Genomic DNA, 16,406 nt, shown 5'->3' with positions numbered 1-16,406 from the left:
GCCCACTTGCTCATTTGGCATTACGCCTTGTTGTGGCCCTGTAGTCAGGATGACGACCCTGTAATCAGGGTACAAGTCATCTTCCTTTTGCTTCTGGGGGATACTGAGCTCTTTGGAACCCTGAGCCGTAGGACTCACCTCCCTGTAATTTGGAGTCAGGGCGCTGCCATCTTGCTGTTCTGACAGTCTAGTCACCGTGACCACCTGTAATTCGGGTGCGTGTCACAAGTTGCTGTAGTATGGGAAGTACTGAGCCCTTTGATACCTTGTGGAGCGTGACCTCCCTGTAATTCGGGGTCGGGTCTCTGCCCATTTGCTCCCTGGCTTTATGCGCCTTTATCTTTCTAATTGGAATGACCACCCCGTAATTTGGGTGCAGGTCAAATCCCTCTCATTTATCAGGGATTAGGGTTAGTTTAGGGCCCTTAGGAGTGTGACCGCCCTGTAATCAGGGTTCAGGTCTAAAGTTGTCTTCTGTCATTATCCTCTTTAATTCAGCTAGTCAGAGTGACCACCTTGTAATCAGGGTGAGAGTCAAAATCCCCTCACTTATGGGAGCTACTGATGTCTTTCTTACTTGAGCCATGTGACCTCCCTGTAACTAGGGTTCAGGTCTCTGTCCTTTGCTCTTCTGGGATTGGGTCTTGTTCTCAGCCTGGTCAGTATGACTGCCCGGTAATTAGGGTGCAGGTCATGTGCCTCTTATTTAGGAGGACTAGATTCCCCTTAATGCGTTGGGCTGAGTGACCACCCTGTAAGTAGGGTTCAGGTCCTTTCCCCTTTGGTTCCTTTGGGTTGCTGCGCTAGTCACTTGGACCCCACCCTGTAATCAGGGTGCAGGTCTTGTCCCTTTTCCCTTTGTTTGTTTGTTTTTTGAGGAGGAAGATTGGTCAAGTTTAACGCAGTGGGTCGAGTGACCTGTTGCCATGAGCTCTCTTTCTGTTCTGGGAAGTCCCCCTTTGTTTTGTATGGATGTGTTTGTGAGAGCGCGTGATACAAGTGGGTGTGCAAGCTTTTTAATTTTTAGTTATTTATTTTTATTTTTTAAGTTAAATCGCTGCAGCGCTTTTCTTTACTCTTCTCAGAATTGGAAAAAGAGCTCAAAGTGTATTAACGTATTTATCCTCCTCCTCCCCACAAAAGGGAAGAGTAAGGGCTCAGATGTCATCATTTAGCCTTTGACAGTGTGACCGCCCTGTAAACAGGGATCTGGTCTCTCCATTTAAGTTGAGTTCCTGTTAGTGGGCTGATGACAATGATTGGCCTTTAAGAAGGCGGATTTAGCTCAGGTGCTTGTGACTCACAGGAAGTACAGCATCCCCTAGTACTTGGGCAGCGTGGCCACCCTGTATCGAGGGTTCAGGTCTCTGCCTTTCATTCTTTGCCACCATGCTACTTCAGCCGGTTGGTTTGAGTCCTGACCCTGTAATGAAGGGATTGTTTGTGTCCTTCTGCCTTCTGGGGGATATTGAGCTCTGTGGAACCCTGAGCAGTGTGACCACCCTGTAACTAGGGTCCAGAGCTTTGCCACTTGCTCATTTGGCATTACGCCGTACACTGGCCGACTAGTCAGCTTGACAGCCCTGTAATCAGGCACATGTCACAAATATCTATAGAATGGGACATATTGAGTCCTTTGGTACTTTGAGGAGCTTGACCTTCCTGTAATTCAGGTTACGGTCTCTGCTATTTGGCTAATCCCAGCGACCACCCTGTAATCAGGGTACAGGTTGCATCTCTCTTTTGAAATCTTTGGAATTGGAACCATTTCAGTAACATGGGCAGTTTGACCTCCTTGTAACTAGGGTTTGGTCTCCGAGGCCCTTTGGGTCTCTTGGCATTGTGTTTTCTTCACAGCCTGAGGCAAGTGACCACCCTGTAATCAGGGATCTGGTCTTGGCCTCTATTCCCTTGGCAGTAGGTCAAGTGCAGCCCACTGATCTGAATGAGCACCCTGTAAACAGGGTACAGGTCTTATCAGACACTATTTATGGTGCCCCCATGAGACTGTGTCCAGAGTCCTGGCCCTTTGCTCTGCACTTCCAACTTGCCTGGAATTGTGCAGCCAAGTCTCCTGCTTTCTGCTCCGCTTACTATGCTCTTGGAGATCCGACATCATGCTGCTTTTGCTGGTAAGCCCAGAAAGGGAGGGTCCCGTGGACAAAGTTTTGGACTAAGTCAGTCCAGGTAGCATACCTTGGGACATTGACTTTGGAATACTTGTCCATTAATTCCATACTGCCCTTACTCATCTAATTCCTCTTGATTTAGTATGGAGCCCACCTGGTGTAACAGTTGCCGAGGGGAAATCTGGAAACTGTGCCTCTGAAGTAGGATATGTCTGGTATTTTTGTCACCCGGTGGGGCTTGGAAGAAGGGGAAAGCCTTGTGGAATTGTCTGAGCACCGTATAGAACTATCTTGAAGCTAAATATCCAGACTGTCTCCGACCCGGAAAACAATACTGTATCAGTAGTTTATGCTCAGTTTGTGTCAGGGATGCGGAGTTGTCGTAAGGGCTTCTGACTTACACATTCCTGTTTGCTCCCTCTCTCTGTTTCAGGCAGCTCTGAGCACAAGTGGACAAGAAGGAAGCGTCAGAAACGTCAAGCAAAGAGGAGGAAAGAGGACAAGTCACTGAAGATGGAGGAGAAGGAAAGGGACTCCGGGCACAGTAATCTTCCTGTATTGGGCCTCAGGTCATGTAATTACACTGTACGGGCACCTCGAGCCTTTTAATACCTTGCAGCGTGACCGCCCTGTAATCAGGATCCAGGTCTGTGCTGTTTTCTCCTTTTGACATTGTGCTCCGTTAGCTGGCTAGTGAGAGTGACTGCCCTGTAATCAGGGTGCAAGTCACCTTCCCCTCGCTTTCGAGGGACGTTGAGCTCTTTGGTAACTTGAGCAATGTGACCGCCCTGTAACTAGGGTCCTGGTCTCTGCCCATTTGCTCATTTGGCATTACACGTACACTGGCCGACTAGTCAGCTTGACAGCCCTGTAATCAGGGCGCATGTCACAAATATCTATAGAATGGGACATATTGAGTCCTTTGGTACTTTGAGGAGCTTGACCTTCCTGTAATTCAGGTTACGGTCTCTGCTATTTGGCTAATCCCAGCGACCACCCTGTAATCAGGGTACAGGTTGCACCTCTCTTTTGAAATCTTTGGAATTGGAACCATTTCAGTAACATGGGCAGTTTGACCTCCCTGTAACTAGGGTTTGGTCTCCGAGGCCTTTGGGTCTCTTGGCATTGTGCTTTCTTCACAGCCTGAGGCGAGTGACCACCCTGTAATCAGGATCTGGTCTTGGCCCTCTATTCCCTTGGAACTAGGTCAAGTGCAGCCCACTGATCTGAATGAGCACCCTGTAAACAGGGTACAGGTCTCATCAGACACTATTTATGGTGCCCCCATGAGACTGTGTCCAGAGTCCTGGCCCTTTGCACTGCGCTTCCAACTTGCCTGGAATTGTGCCGCCAAGTCTCCTGCTTTCTGCTCTGCTTACTGTGCTCTTGGAGATTCGACATCCTGCTCCTGTTGCTGGTAAGCTCAGAAAGGGAGGGTCCCGTGGACAAAGTTTTGGACTAGTCAGTCCAGTTAGCATACCTTGGGACACTGACTTTGGAATACTTGTCCATTAATTCCATACTGCCCTTACTCATCTAATTCCTCTTGATTTAGTATGGAGCCTGCCTGCTGTAATAGTTGTTGAGGGGAAATCTGGAGATTGTGCCTCTGGAGTAGGGTGGGTTTAATATTTTTGTCACCCAATGGGGCTTGGGAGAAGGGGAAAGTCCTTATGGAGCTGTCTGAGGACCGCATAGAACTATCTTGGAGCTGAATAATCAGGCTGTCTCAGACTGGAAAACAATACTGTATCAGTAGTTTATGCTCAGTTTGTGTCGGGGATGCAGAGTTGTCGTAAGGGCTCCTGACTTACACACGCCTGTTGGCTCCCTCTCTGTTTCAGGCAGCTCCAAGCACAAGTGTACGAGAAGGAAGTGTCAGGAATGTCAAGCAAAGAGGAGGAAAGAGGACAACTCACTGAGGATGGAGGAGAAGGAAAGGGACTCCGGGCACAGTAACCTCCCTTTATCAGGCCTCAGGTCATGTAATTACACTGTACGGGCACCTCGAGCCTTTTAATACCTTTGGCAGCGTGACCGCCCTGTAATCAGGGTCCAGGTCTGTGCTGTTTTCTCCTTTTGACATTGTGCTCCGTTAGCTGGCTAGTGAGAGTGACTGCCCTGTAATCAGGGTGCAAGTCACCTCCTCCTCGCTTTCGAGGGACACTGAGTTCTTCGGTAACTAGAGCAATGTGACCGCCCTGTAACTAGGGTCCGAGTCTCTGCCCACTTGCTCATTTGGCATTACGCCTTGTTGTGGCCCTGTAGTCAGGATGACGACCCTGTAATCAGGGTACAAGTCATCTTCCTTTTGCTTCTGGGGGATACTGAGCTCTTTGGAACCCTGAGCCGTAGGACTCACCTCCCTGTAATTTGGAGTCAGGGCGCTGCCATCTTGCTGTTCTGACAGTCTAGTCACCGTGACCACCTGTAATTCGGTGCGTGTCACAAGTTGCTGTAGTATGGGAAGTACTGAGCCTTTTGATACCTTGTGGAGCGTGACCTCCTGTAATTCGGGTCGGGTCTCTGCCCATTTGCTCCCTGGCTTTATGCGCCTTTATCTTTCGAATCGGAATGACCACCCCGTAATTTGGGTTCAGGTCAAATCCCTCTCATTTATCAGGGATTAGGGTTAGTTTAGGGCCCTTAGGAGTGTGACCGCCCTGTAATCAGGGTTCAGGTCTAAAGTTGTCTTCTGTCATTATCCTCTTTAATTCAGCTAGTCAGAGTGACCACCTTGTAATCAGGGTGAGAGTCAAAATCCCCTCACTTATGGGAGCTACTGATGTCTTTCTTACTTGAGCCATGTGACCTCCCTGTAACTAGGGTTCAGGTCTCTGTCCTTTGCTCTTCTGGGATTGGGTCTTGTTCTCAGCCTGGTCAGTATGACTGCCCGGTAATTAGGGTGCAGGTCATGTGCCTCTTATTTAGGAGGACTAGATTCCCTTAATGCGTTGGGCTGAGTGACCACCCTGTAAGTAGGGTTCAGGTCCTTTCCCTTTGATTCCTTTGGGTTGCTGCGCTAGTCACTTGGACCCCACCCTGTAATCAGGGTGCAGGTCTTGTCCCTTTTCCCTTTGTTTGTTTGTTTTTTTGAGGAGGAAGATTGGTCAAGTTTAACGCAGTGGGTCGAGTGACCTGTTGCCATGAGCTCTCTTTCTGTTCTGGGAAGTCCCCTTTGTTTTGTATGGATGTGTTTGTGAGAGCGTGATACAAGTGGGTGTGCAAGCTTTTAATTTTTAGTTATTTATTTTTATTTTTTTAAGTTAAATCGCTGCAGCGCTTTTTCTTTACTCTTCTCAGAATTGGAAAAAGAGCTCAAAGTGTATTAACGTATTTATCCTCCTCCTCCCCACAAAAGGGAAGAGTAAGGGCTCAGATGTCATCATTTAGCGCCTTTGACAGTGTGACCGCCCTGTAAACAGGGATCTGGTCTCTCCATTTAAGTTGAGTTCCTGTTAGTGGGCTGATGACAATGATTGGCCTTTAAGAAGGCGGATTTAGCTCAGGTGCTTGTGACTCACAGGAAGTACAGCATCCCCTAGTACTTGGGCAGCGTGGCCACCCTGTATCGAGGGTTCAGGTCTCTGCCTTTCATTCTTTTGCCACCATGCTACTTCAGCCGGTTGGTTTGAGTCCTGACCCTGTAATGAAGGGATTGTTTGTGTCCTTCTGCCTTCTGGGGGATATTGAGCTCTGTGGAACCCTGAGCAGTGTGACCACCCTGTAACTAGGGTCCAGAGCTTTGCCACTTGCTCATTTGGCATTACGCCGTACACTGGCCGACTAGTCAGCTTGACAGCCCTGTAATCAGGGCGCATGTCACAAATATCTATAGAATGGGACATATTGAGTCCTTTGGTACTTTGAGGAGCTTGACCTTCCTGTAATTCAGGTTACGGTCTCTGCTATTTGGCTAATCCCAGCGACCACCCTGTAATCAGGGTACAGGTTGCACCTCTCTTTTGAAATCTTTGGAATTGGAACCATTTCAGTAACATGGGCAGTTTGACCTCCCTGTAACTAGGGTTTGGTCTCCGAGGCCTTTTGGGTCTCTTGGCATTGTGCTTTCTTCACAGCCTGAGGCGAGTGACCACCCTGTAATCAGGGATCTGGTCTTGGCCCTCTATTCCCTTGGAACTAGGTCAAGTGCAGCCCACTGATCTGAATGAGCACCCTGTAAACAGGGTACAGGTCTCATCAGACACTATTTATGGTGCCCCCATGAGACTGTGTCCAGAGTCCTGGCCCTTTGCTCTGCGCTTCCAACTTGCCTGGAATTGTGCAGCCAAGTCTCCTGCTTTCTGCTCCGCTTACTATGCTCTTGGAGATCCGACATCATGCTGCTTTTGCTGGTAAGCCCAGAAAGGGAGGGTCCCGTGGACAAAGTTTTGGACTAAGTCAGTCCAGGTAGCATACCTTGGGACATTGACTTTGGAATACTTGTCCATTAATTCCATACTGCCCTTACTCATCTAATTCCTCTTGATTTAGTATGGAGCCCACCTGGTGTAACAGTTGCCGAGGGGAAATCTGGAAACTGTGCCTCTGAAGTAGGATATGTCTGGTATTTTTGTCACCCGGTGGGGCTTGGAAGAAGGGGAAAGCCTTATGGAATTGTCTGAGCACCGTATAGAACTATCTTGAAGCTAAATATCCAGACTGTCTCCGACCCGGAAAACAATACTGTATCAGTAGTTTATGCTCAGTTTGTGTCAGGGATGCGGAGTTGTCGTAAGGGCTTCTGACTTACACATTCCTGTTTGCTCCCTCTCTCTGTTTCAGGCAGCTCTGAGCACAAGTGGACAAGAAGGAAGCGTCAGAAACGTCAAGCAAAGAGGAGGAAAGAGGACAAGTCACTGAAGATGGAGGAGAAGGAAAGGGACTCCGGCACAGTAATCTTCCTGTATTGGGCCTCAGGTCATGTAATTACACTGTACGGGCACCTCGAGCCTTTTAATACCTTGAGCAGCGTGACCGCCCTGTAATCAGGATCCAGGTCTGTGCTGTTTTCTCCTTTGACATTGTGCTCCGTTAGCTGGCTAGTGAGAGTGACTGCCCTGTAATCAGGGTGCAAGTCACCTTCCCCTCGCTTTCGAGGGACGTTGAGCTCTTTGGTAACTTGAGCAATGTGACCGCCCTGTAACTAGGGTCCTGGTCTCTGCCCATTTGCTCATTTGGCATTACACCGTACACTGGCCTACCAGTCAGCGTGACCGCCCTGTAATCAGGGTCCAGGTCTGTGCTGTTTTCTCCTTTTGACATTGTGCTCCGTTAGCTGGCTAGTGAGAGTGACTGCCCTGTAATCAGGGTGCAAGTCACCTCCCCCTCGCTTTCGAGGGACATTGAGTTCTTCGGTAACTAGAGCAATGTGACCGCCCTGTAACTAGGGTCCGAGTCTCTGCCCACTTGCTCATTTGGCATTACGCCTTGTTGTGGCCCTGTAGTCAGGATGACGACCCTGTAATCAGGGTACAAGTCATCTTCCTTTTGCTTCTGGGGGATACTGAGCTCTTTGGAACCCTGAGCCGTAGGACTCACCTCCCTGTAATTTGGAGTCAGGGCGCTGCCATCTTGCTGTTCTGACAGTCTAGTCACCGTGACCACCTGTAATTCGGGTGCGTGTCACAAGTTGCTGTAGTATGGGAAGTACTGAGCCCTTTGATACCTTGTGGAGCGTGACCTCCCTGTAATTCGGGGTCGGGTCTCTGCCCATTTGCTCCCTGGCTTTATGCGCCTTTATCTTTCTAATTGGAATGACCACCCCGTAATTTGGGTGCAGGTCAAATCCCTCTCATTTATCAGGGATTAGGTTAGTTTAGGGCCCTTAGGAGTGTGACCGCCCTGTAATCAGGGTTCAGGTCTAAAGTTGTCTTCTGTCATTATCCTCTTTAATTCAGCTAGTCAGAGTGACCACCTTGTAATCAGGGTGAGAGTCAAAATCCCCTCACTTATGGGAGCTACTGATGTCTTTCTTACTTGAGCCATGTGACCTCCCTGTAACTAGGGTTCAGGTCTCTGTCCTTTGCTCTTCTGGGATTGGGTCTTGTTCTCAGCCTGGTCAGTATGACTGCCCGGTAATTAGGGTGCAGGTCATGTGCCTCTTATTTAGGGAGGACTAGATTCCCCTTAATGCGTTGGGCTGAGTGACCACCCTGTAAGTAGGGTTCAGGTCCTTTCCCCTTTGGTTCCTTTGGGTTGCTGCGCTAGTCACTTGGACCCCACCCTGTAATCAGGGTGCAGGTCTTGTCCCTTTTCCCTTTGTTTGTTTGTTTTTTTGAGGGGAGGAAGATTGGTCAAGTTTAACGCAGTGGGTCGAGTGACCTGTTGCCATGAGCTCTCTTTCTGTTCTGGGAAGTCCCCCTTTGTTTTGTATGGATGTGTTTGTGAGAGCGTGATACAAGTGGGTGTGCAAGCTTTTTAATTTTTAGTTATTTATTTTTATTTTTTAAGTTAAATCGCTGCAGCGCTTTTTCTTTACTCTTCTCAGAATTGGAAAAAGAGCTCAAAGTGTATTAACGTATTTATCCTCCTCCTCCCCACAAAAGGGAAGAGTAAGGGCTCAGATGTCATCATTTAGCGCCTTTGACAGTGTGACCGCCCTGTAAACAGGGATCTGGTCTCTCCATTTAAGTTGAGTTCCTGTTAGTGGGCTGATGACAATGATTGGCCTTTAAGAAGGCGGATTTAGCTCAGGTGCTTGTGACTCACAGGAAGTACAGCATCCCCTAGTACTTGGGCAGCGTGGCCACCCTGTATCGAGGGTTCAGGTCTCTGCCTTTCATTCTTTGCCACCATGCTACTTCAGCCGGTTGGTTTGAGTCCTGACCCTGTAATGAAGGGATTGTTTGTGTCCTTCTGCCTTCTGGGGGATATTGAGCTCTGTGGAACCCTGAGCAGTGTGACCACCCTGTAACTAGGGTCCAGAGCTTTGCCACTTGCTCATTTGGCATTACGCGTACACTGGCCGACTAGTCAGCTTGACAGCCCTGTAATCAGGGCACATGTCACAAATATCTATAGAATGGGACATATTGAGTCCTTTGGTACTTTGAGGAGCTTGACCTTCCTGTAATTCAGGTTACGGTCTCTGCTATTTGGCTAATCCCAGCGACCACCCTGTAATCAGGGTACAGGTTGCATCTCTCTTTGAAATCTTTGGAATTGGAACCATTTCAGTAACATGGGCAGTTTGACCTCCTTGTAACTAGGGTTTGGTCTCCGAGGCCCTTTGGGTCTCTTGGCATTGTGTTTTCTTCACAGCCTGAGGCAAGTGACCACCCTGTAATCAGGGATCTGGTCTTGGCCCTCTATTCCCTTGGCAGTAGGTCAAGTGCAGCCCACTGATCTGAATGAGCACCCTGTAAACAGGGTACAGGTCTTATCAGACACTATTTATGGTGCCCCCATGAGACTGTGTCCAGAGTCCTGGCCCTTTGCTCTGCACTTCCAACTTGCCTGGAATTGTGCAGCCAAGTCTCCTGCTTTCTGCTCCGCTTACTATGCTCTTGGAGATCCGACATCATGCTGCTTTTGCTGGTAAGCCCAGAAAGGGAGGGTCCCGTGGACAAAGTTTTGGACTAAGTCAGTCCAGGTAGCATACCTTGGGACATTGACTTTGGAATACTTGTCCATTAATTCCATACTGCCCTTACTCATCTAATTCCTCTTGATTTAGTATGGAGCCCACCTGGTGTAACAGTTGCCGAGGGGAAATCTGGAAACTGTGCCTCTGAAGTAGGATATGTCTGGTATTTTTGTCACCCGGTGGGGCTTGGAAGAAGGGGAAAGCCTTGTGGAATTGTCTGAGCACCGTATAGAACTATCTTGAAGCTAAATATCCAGACTGTCTCCGACCCGGAAAACAATACTGTATCAGTAGTTTATGCTCAGTTTGTGTCAGGGATGCGGAGTTGTCGTAAGGGCTTCTGACTTACACATTCCTGTTTGCTCTCTCTCTGTTTCAGGCAGCTCTGAGCACAAGTGGACAAGAAGGAAGCGCCAGAAACGTCAAGCAAAGAGGAGGAAAGAGGACAAGTCACTGAAGATGGAGGAGAAGGAAAGGGACTCCGGGCACAGTAATCTTCCTGTATTGGGCCTCAGGTCATGTAATTACACTGCACGGGCACCTCGAGCCTTTTAATACCTTGAGCAGCGTGACCGCCTGTAATCAGGATCCAGGTCTGTGCTGTTTTCTCCTTTTGACATTGTGCTCCGTTAGCTGGCTAGTGAGAGTGACTGCCCTGTAATCAGGGTGCAAGTCACCTTCCTCGCTTTCGAGGGACGTTGAGCTCTTTGGTAACTTGAGCAATGTGACCGCCCTGTAACTAGGGTCCTGGTCTCTGCCCATTTGCTCATTTGGCATTACACCGTACACTGGCCGACTAGTCAGCTTGACAGCCCTGTAATCAGGGCGCATGTCACAAATATCTATAGAATGGGACATATTGAGTCCTTTGGTACTTTGAGGAGCTTGACCTTCCTGTAATTCAGGTTACGGTCTCTGCTATTTGGCTAATCCCAGCGACCACCCTGTAATCAGGGTACAGGTTGCACCTCTCTTTTGAAATCTTTGGAATTGGAACCATTTCAGTAACATGGGCAGTTTGACCTCCCTGTAACTAGGGTTTGGTCTCCGAGGCCTTTTGGGTCTCTTGGCATTGTGCTTTCTTCACAGCCTGAGGCGAGTGACCACCCTGTAATCAGGGATCTGGTCTTGGCCCTCTATTCCCTTGGAACTAGGTCAAGTGCAGCCCACTGATCTGAATGAGCACCCTGTAAACAGGGTACAGGTCTCATCAGACACTATTTATGGTGCCCCCATGAGACTGTGTCCAGAGTCCTGGCCCTTTGCACTGCGCTTCCAACTTGCCTGGAATTGTGCCGCCAAGTCTCCTGCTTTCTGCTCTGCTTACTGTGCTCTTGGAGATTCGACATCCTGCTCCTGTTGCTGGTAAGCTCAGAAAGGGAGGGTCCCGTGGACAAAGTTTTGGACTAGTCAGTCCAGTTAGCATACCTTGGGACACTGACTTTGGAATACTTGTCCATTAATTCCATACTGCCCTTACTCATCTAATTCCTCTTGATTTAGTATGGAGCCTGCCTGCTGTAATAGTTGTTGAGGGGAAATCTGGAGATTGTGCCTCTGGAGTAGGGTGGGTTTAATATTTTTGTCACCCAATGGGGCTTGGGAGAAGGGGAAAGTCCTTATGGAGCTGTCTGAGGACCGCATAGAACTATCTTGGAGCTGAATAATCAGGCTGTCTCAGACTGGAAAACAATACTGTATCAGTAGTTTATGCTCAGTTTGTGTCGGGGATGCAGAGTTGTCGTAAGGGCTCCTGACTTACACACGCCTGTTGGCTCCCTCTCTGTTTCAGGCAGCTCCAAGCACAAGTGTACGAGAAGGAAGTGTCAGGAATGTCAAGCAAAGAGGAGGAAAGAGGACAACTCACTGAGGATGGAGGAGAAGGAAAGGGACTCCGGGCACAGTAACCTCCCTTTATCAGGCCTCAGGTCATGTAATTACACTGTACGGGCACCTCGAGCCTTTTAATACCTTGCGCAGCGTGACCGCCCTGTAATCAGGGTCCAGGTCTGTGCTGTTTTCTCCTTTTGACATTGTGCTCCGTTAGCTGGCTAGTGAGAGTGACTGCCCTGTAATCAGGGTGCAAGTCACCTCCTCCTCGCTTTCGAGGGACACTGAGTTCTTCGGTAACTAGAGCAATGTGACCGCCCTGTAACTAGGGTCCGAGTCTCTGCCCACTTGCTCATTTGGCATTACGCCTTGTTGTGGCCCTGTAGTCAGGATGACGACCCTGTAATCAGGGTACAAGTCATCTTCCTTTTGCTTCTGGGGGATACTGAGCTCTTTGGAACCCTGAGCCGTAGGACTCACCTCCCTGTAATTTGGAGTCAGGGCGCTGCCATCTTGCTGTTCTGACAGTCTAGTCACCGTGACCACCTGTAATTCGGGTGCGTGTCACAAGTTGCTGTAGTATGGGAAGTACTGAGCCTTTTGATACCTTGTGGAGCGTGACCTCCCTGTAATTCGGGGTCGGGTCTCTGCCCATTTGCTCCCTGGCTTTATGCGCCTTTATCTTTCGAATCGGAATGACCACCCCGTAATTTGGGTTCAGGTCAAATCCCTCTCATTTATCAGGGATTAGGGTTAGTTTAGGGCCCTTAGGAGTGTGACCGCCCTGTAATCAGGGTTCAGGTCTAAAGTTGTCTTCTGTCATTATCCTCTTTAATTCAGCTAGTCAGAGTGACCACCTTGTAATCAGGGTGAGAGTCAAAATCCCCTCACTTATGGGAGCTACTGATGTCTTTCTTACTTGAGCCATGTGACCTCCCTGTAACTAGGGTTCAGGTCTCTGTCCTTTGCTCTTCTGGGATTGGGTCTTGTTCTCAGCCTGGTCAGTATGACTGCCCGGTAATTAGGGTGCAGGTCATGTGCCTCTTATTTAGGGAGGACTAGATTCCCCTTAATGCGTTGGGCTGAGTGACCACCCTGTAAGTAGGGTTCAGGTCCTTTCCCCTTTGATTCCTTTGGGTTGCTGCGCTAGTCACTTGGACCCCACCCTGTAATCAGGGTGCAGGTCTTGTCCCTTTTCCCTTTGTTTGTTTGTTTTTTTGAGGGGAGGAAGATTGGTCAAGTTTAACGCAGTGGGTCGAGTGACCTGTTGCCATGAGCTCTCTTTCTGTTCTGGGAAGTCCCCCTTTGTTTTGTATGGATGTGTTTGTGAGAGCGCGTGATACAAGTGGGTGTGCAAGCTTTTTAATTTTTAGTTATTTATTTTTATTTTTTTAAGTTAAATCGCTGCAGCGCTTTTTCTTTACTCTTCTCAGAATTGGAAAAAGAGCTCAAAGTGTATTAACGTATTTATCCTCCTCCTCCCCACAAAAGGGAAGAGTAAGGGCTCAGATGTCATCATTTAGCGCCTTTGACAGCGTGACCGCCCTGTAAACAGGGATCTGGTCTCTCCATTTAAATTGAGTTCCTTTTAGTGGGCTGATGACAATGATTGGCCTTTAAGGAGGCGGATTTAGCTCAGGTGCTTGTGACTCACAGGAAGTACAGCATCCCCTAGTACTTGGGCAGCGTGGCCACCCTGTATCGACGGTTCAGGTCTCTTCCTTTCGTTCTTTTGCCACCATGCTACTTCAGCTGGTTGGTTTGAGTCCTGACCCTGTAATGAAGGGATTGTTTGTGTCCTTCTGCCTTCTGGGGGATATTGAGCTCTGTGGAACCCTGAGCAGTGTGACCACCCTGTAACTAGGGTCCAGAGTTTTGCCACTTGCTCATTTGGCATTACGCCGTACACTGGCCGACTAGTCAGCTTGACAGCCCTGTAATCAGGGCGCATGTCACAAATATCTATAGAATGGGACATATTGAGTCCTTTGGTACTTTGAGGAGCTTGACCTTGCTGTAATTCAGGTTACGGTCTCTGCTATTTGGCTAATCCCAGCGACCACCCTGTAATCAGGGTACAGGTTGCATCTCTCTTTTGAAATCTTTGGAATTGGAACCATTTCAGTAACATGGGCAGTTTAACCTCCTTGTAACTAGGGTTTGGTCTCCGAGGCCCTTTGGGTCTCTTGGCATTGTGTTTTCTTCACAGCCTGAGGCAAGTGACCACCCTGTAATCAGGGATCTGGTCTTGGCCCTCTATTCCCTTGGCACTAGGTCAAGTGCAGCCCACTGATCTGAATGAGCACCCTGTAAACAGGGTACAGGTCTTATCAGACACTATTTATGGTGCCCCCATGAGACTGTGTCCAGAGTCCTGGCCCTTTGCTCTGTGCTTCCAACTTGTCTGGAATTGTGCAGCCAAGTCTCCTGCTTTCTGCTCCGCTTACTATGCTCTTGGAGATCCGACATCATGCTGCTTTTGCTGGTAAGCCCAGAAAGGGAGGGTCCCGTGGACAAAGTTTTGGACTAAGTCAGTCCAGGTAGCATACCTTGGGACATTGACTTTGGAATACTTGTCCATTAATTCCATACTGCCCTTACTCATCTAATTCCTCTTGATTTAGTATGGAGCCCACCTGGTGTAACAGTTGCCGAGGGGAAATCTGGAAACTGTGCCTCTGAAGTAGGATATGTCTGGTATTTTTGTCACCCGGTGGGGCTTGGAAGAAGGGGAAAGCCTTATGGAATTGTCTGAGCACCGTATAGAACTATCTTGAAGCTAAATATCCAGACTGTCTCCGACCCGGAAAACAATACTGTATCAGTAGTTTATGCTCAGTTTGTGTCAGGGATGCGGAGTTGTCGTAAGGGCTTCTGACTTACACATTCCTGTTTGCTCCCTCTCTCTGTTTCAGGCAGCTCTGAGCACAAGTGGACAAGAAGGAAGCGTCAGAAACGTCAAGCAAAGAGGAGGAAAGAGGACAAGTCACTGAAGATGGAGGAGAAGGAAAGGGACTCCGGGCACAGTAATCTTCCTGTATTGGGCCTCAGGTCATGTAATTACACTGTACGGGCACCTCGAGCCTTTTAATACCTTGCGCAGCGTGACCGCCCTGTAATCAGGATCCAGGTCTGTGCTGTTTTCTCCTTTTGACATTGTGCTCCGTTAGCTGGCTAGTGAGAGTGACTGCCCTGTAATCAGGGTGCAAGTCACCTTCCCCTCGCTTTCGAGGGACGTTGAGCTCTTTGGTAACTTGAGCAATGTGACCGCCCTGTAACTAGGGTCCTGGTCTCTGCCCATTTGCTCATTTGGCATTACACCGTACACTGGCCTACTAGTCAGCTTGACAGCCCTGTAATCAGGGCGCATGTCACAAATATCTATAGAATGGGACATATTGAGTCCTTTGGTACTTTGAGGAGCTTGACCTTCCTGTAATTCAGGTTACGGTCTCTGCTATTTGGCTAATCCCAGCGACCACCCTGTAATCAGGGTACAGGTTGCACCTCTCTTTTGAAATCTTTGGAATTGGAACCATTTCAGTAACATGGGCAGTTTGACCTCCCTGTAACTAGGGTTTGGTCTCCGAGGCCTTTTGGGTCTCTTGGCATTGTGCTTTCTTCACAGCCTGAGGCGAGTGACCACCCTGTAATCAGGGATCTGGTCTTGGCCCTCTATTCCCTTGGAACTAGGTCAAGTGCAGCCCACTGATAAGAATGAGCACCCTGTAAACAGGGTATAGGTCTCATCAGACACTATTTATGGTGCCCCCATGAGACTGTGTCCAGAGTCCTGGCCCTTTGCACTGCGCTTCCAACTTGCCTGGAATTGTGCCGCCAAGTCTCCTGCTTTCTGCTCTGCTTACTGTGCTCTTGGAGATTCGACATCCTGCTCCTGTTGCTGGTAAGCTCAGAAAGGGAGGGTCCCGTGGACAAAGTTTTGGACTAGTCAGTCCAGTTAGCATACCTTGGGACATTGACTTTGGAATACTTGTCCATTAATTCCATACTGCCCTTACTCATCTAATTCCTCTTGATTTAGTATGGAGCCCACCTGGTGTAATAGTTGTTGAGGGGAAATCTGGAGATTGTGCCTCTGGAGTAGGGTGGGTTTAATATTTTTGTCACCCAATGGGGCTTGGGAGAAGGGGAAAGTCCTTATGGAGCTGTCTGAGGACCGCATAGAACTATCTTGGAGCTGAATAGTCAGGCTGTCTCAGACTGGAAAACAATACTGTATCAGTAGTTTATGCTCAGTTTGTGTCGGGGATGCAGAGTTGTCGTAAGGGCTCCTGACTTACACACACCTGTTGGCTCCCTCTCTGTTTCAGGCAGCTCCAAGCACAAGTGTACGAGAAGGAAGTGTCAGGAATGTCAAGCAAAGAGGAGGAAAGAGGACAACTCACTGAAGATGGAGGGGAAGGAAAGGGACTCCGGGCACAGTAATCTTCCTGTATTGGGCCTCAGGTCATGTAATTACACTGTACGGGCACCTCGAGCCTTTTAATACCTTGCGCAGCGTGACCGCCCTGTAATCAGGATCCAGGTCTGTGCTGTTTTCTCCTTTTGACATTGTGCTCCGTTAGCTGGCTAGTGAGAGTGACTGCCCTGTAATCAGGGTGCAAGTCACCTTCCCCTCGCTTTCGAGGGACGTTGAGCTCTTTGGTAACTTGAGCAATGTGACCGCCCTGTAACTAGGGTCCGGGTCTCTGCCCATTTGCTCATTTGGCATTACACCGTACACTGGCCTACTAGTCAGCTTGACAGCCCTGTAATCAGGGCGCATGTCACAAATATCTATAGAATGGGACATATTGAGTCTTTTGGTACTTTGAGGAGCTTGACCTTCCTGGATTCAG

General features: G+C 48.8%; 1 protein-coding gene across 1 annotated transcript in view; it reads left to right on the top strand.

The window, feature by feature from the left end:
• The first annotated feature begins 2,694 nt into the window (after positions 1 to 2,694).
• PIWIL2 (piwi like RNA-mediated gene silencing 2) overlaps positions 2,695 to 16,406 on the top strand; it is a 60,525-nt gene continuing 46,813 nt past the window's right edge. Inside the window, exons 1-3 of the mRNA XM_039522018.1 lie at positions 2,695 to 2,698; positions 4,479 to 4,480; positions 6,915 to 6,920. The gene's annotated coding sequence lies outside the window, so the exon portion shown is untranslated. The remainder of the gene's footprint in view (positions 2,699 to 4,478; positions 4,481 to 6,914; positions 6,921 to 16,406) is intronic.

Source organism: Mauremys reevesii, linkage group 2 (assembly GCF_016161935.1).
Source record: "Mauremys reevesii isolate NIE-2019 linkage group 2, ASM1616193v1, whole genome shotgun sequence".
Taxonomy (NCBI): Eukaryota; Metazoa; Chordata; order Testudines; family Geoemydidae; genus Mauremys; species Mauremys reevesii.
Note: the sequence above shows the minus strand (reverse complement) of the source record. Positions and strands in the feature narration are given on the sequence as shown.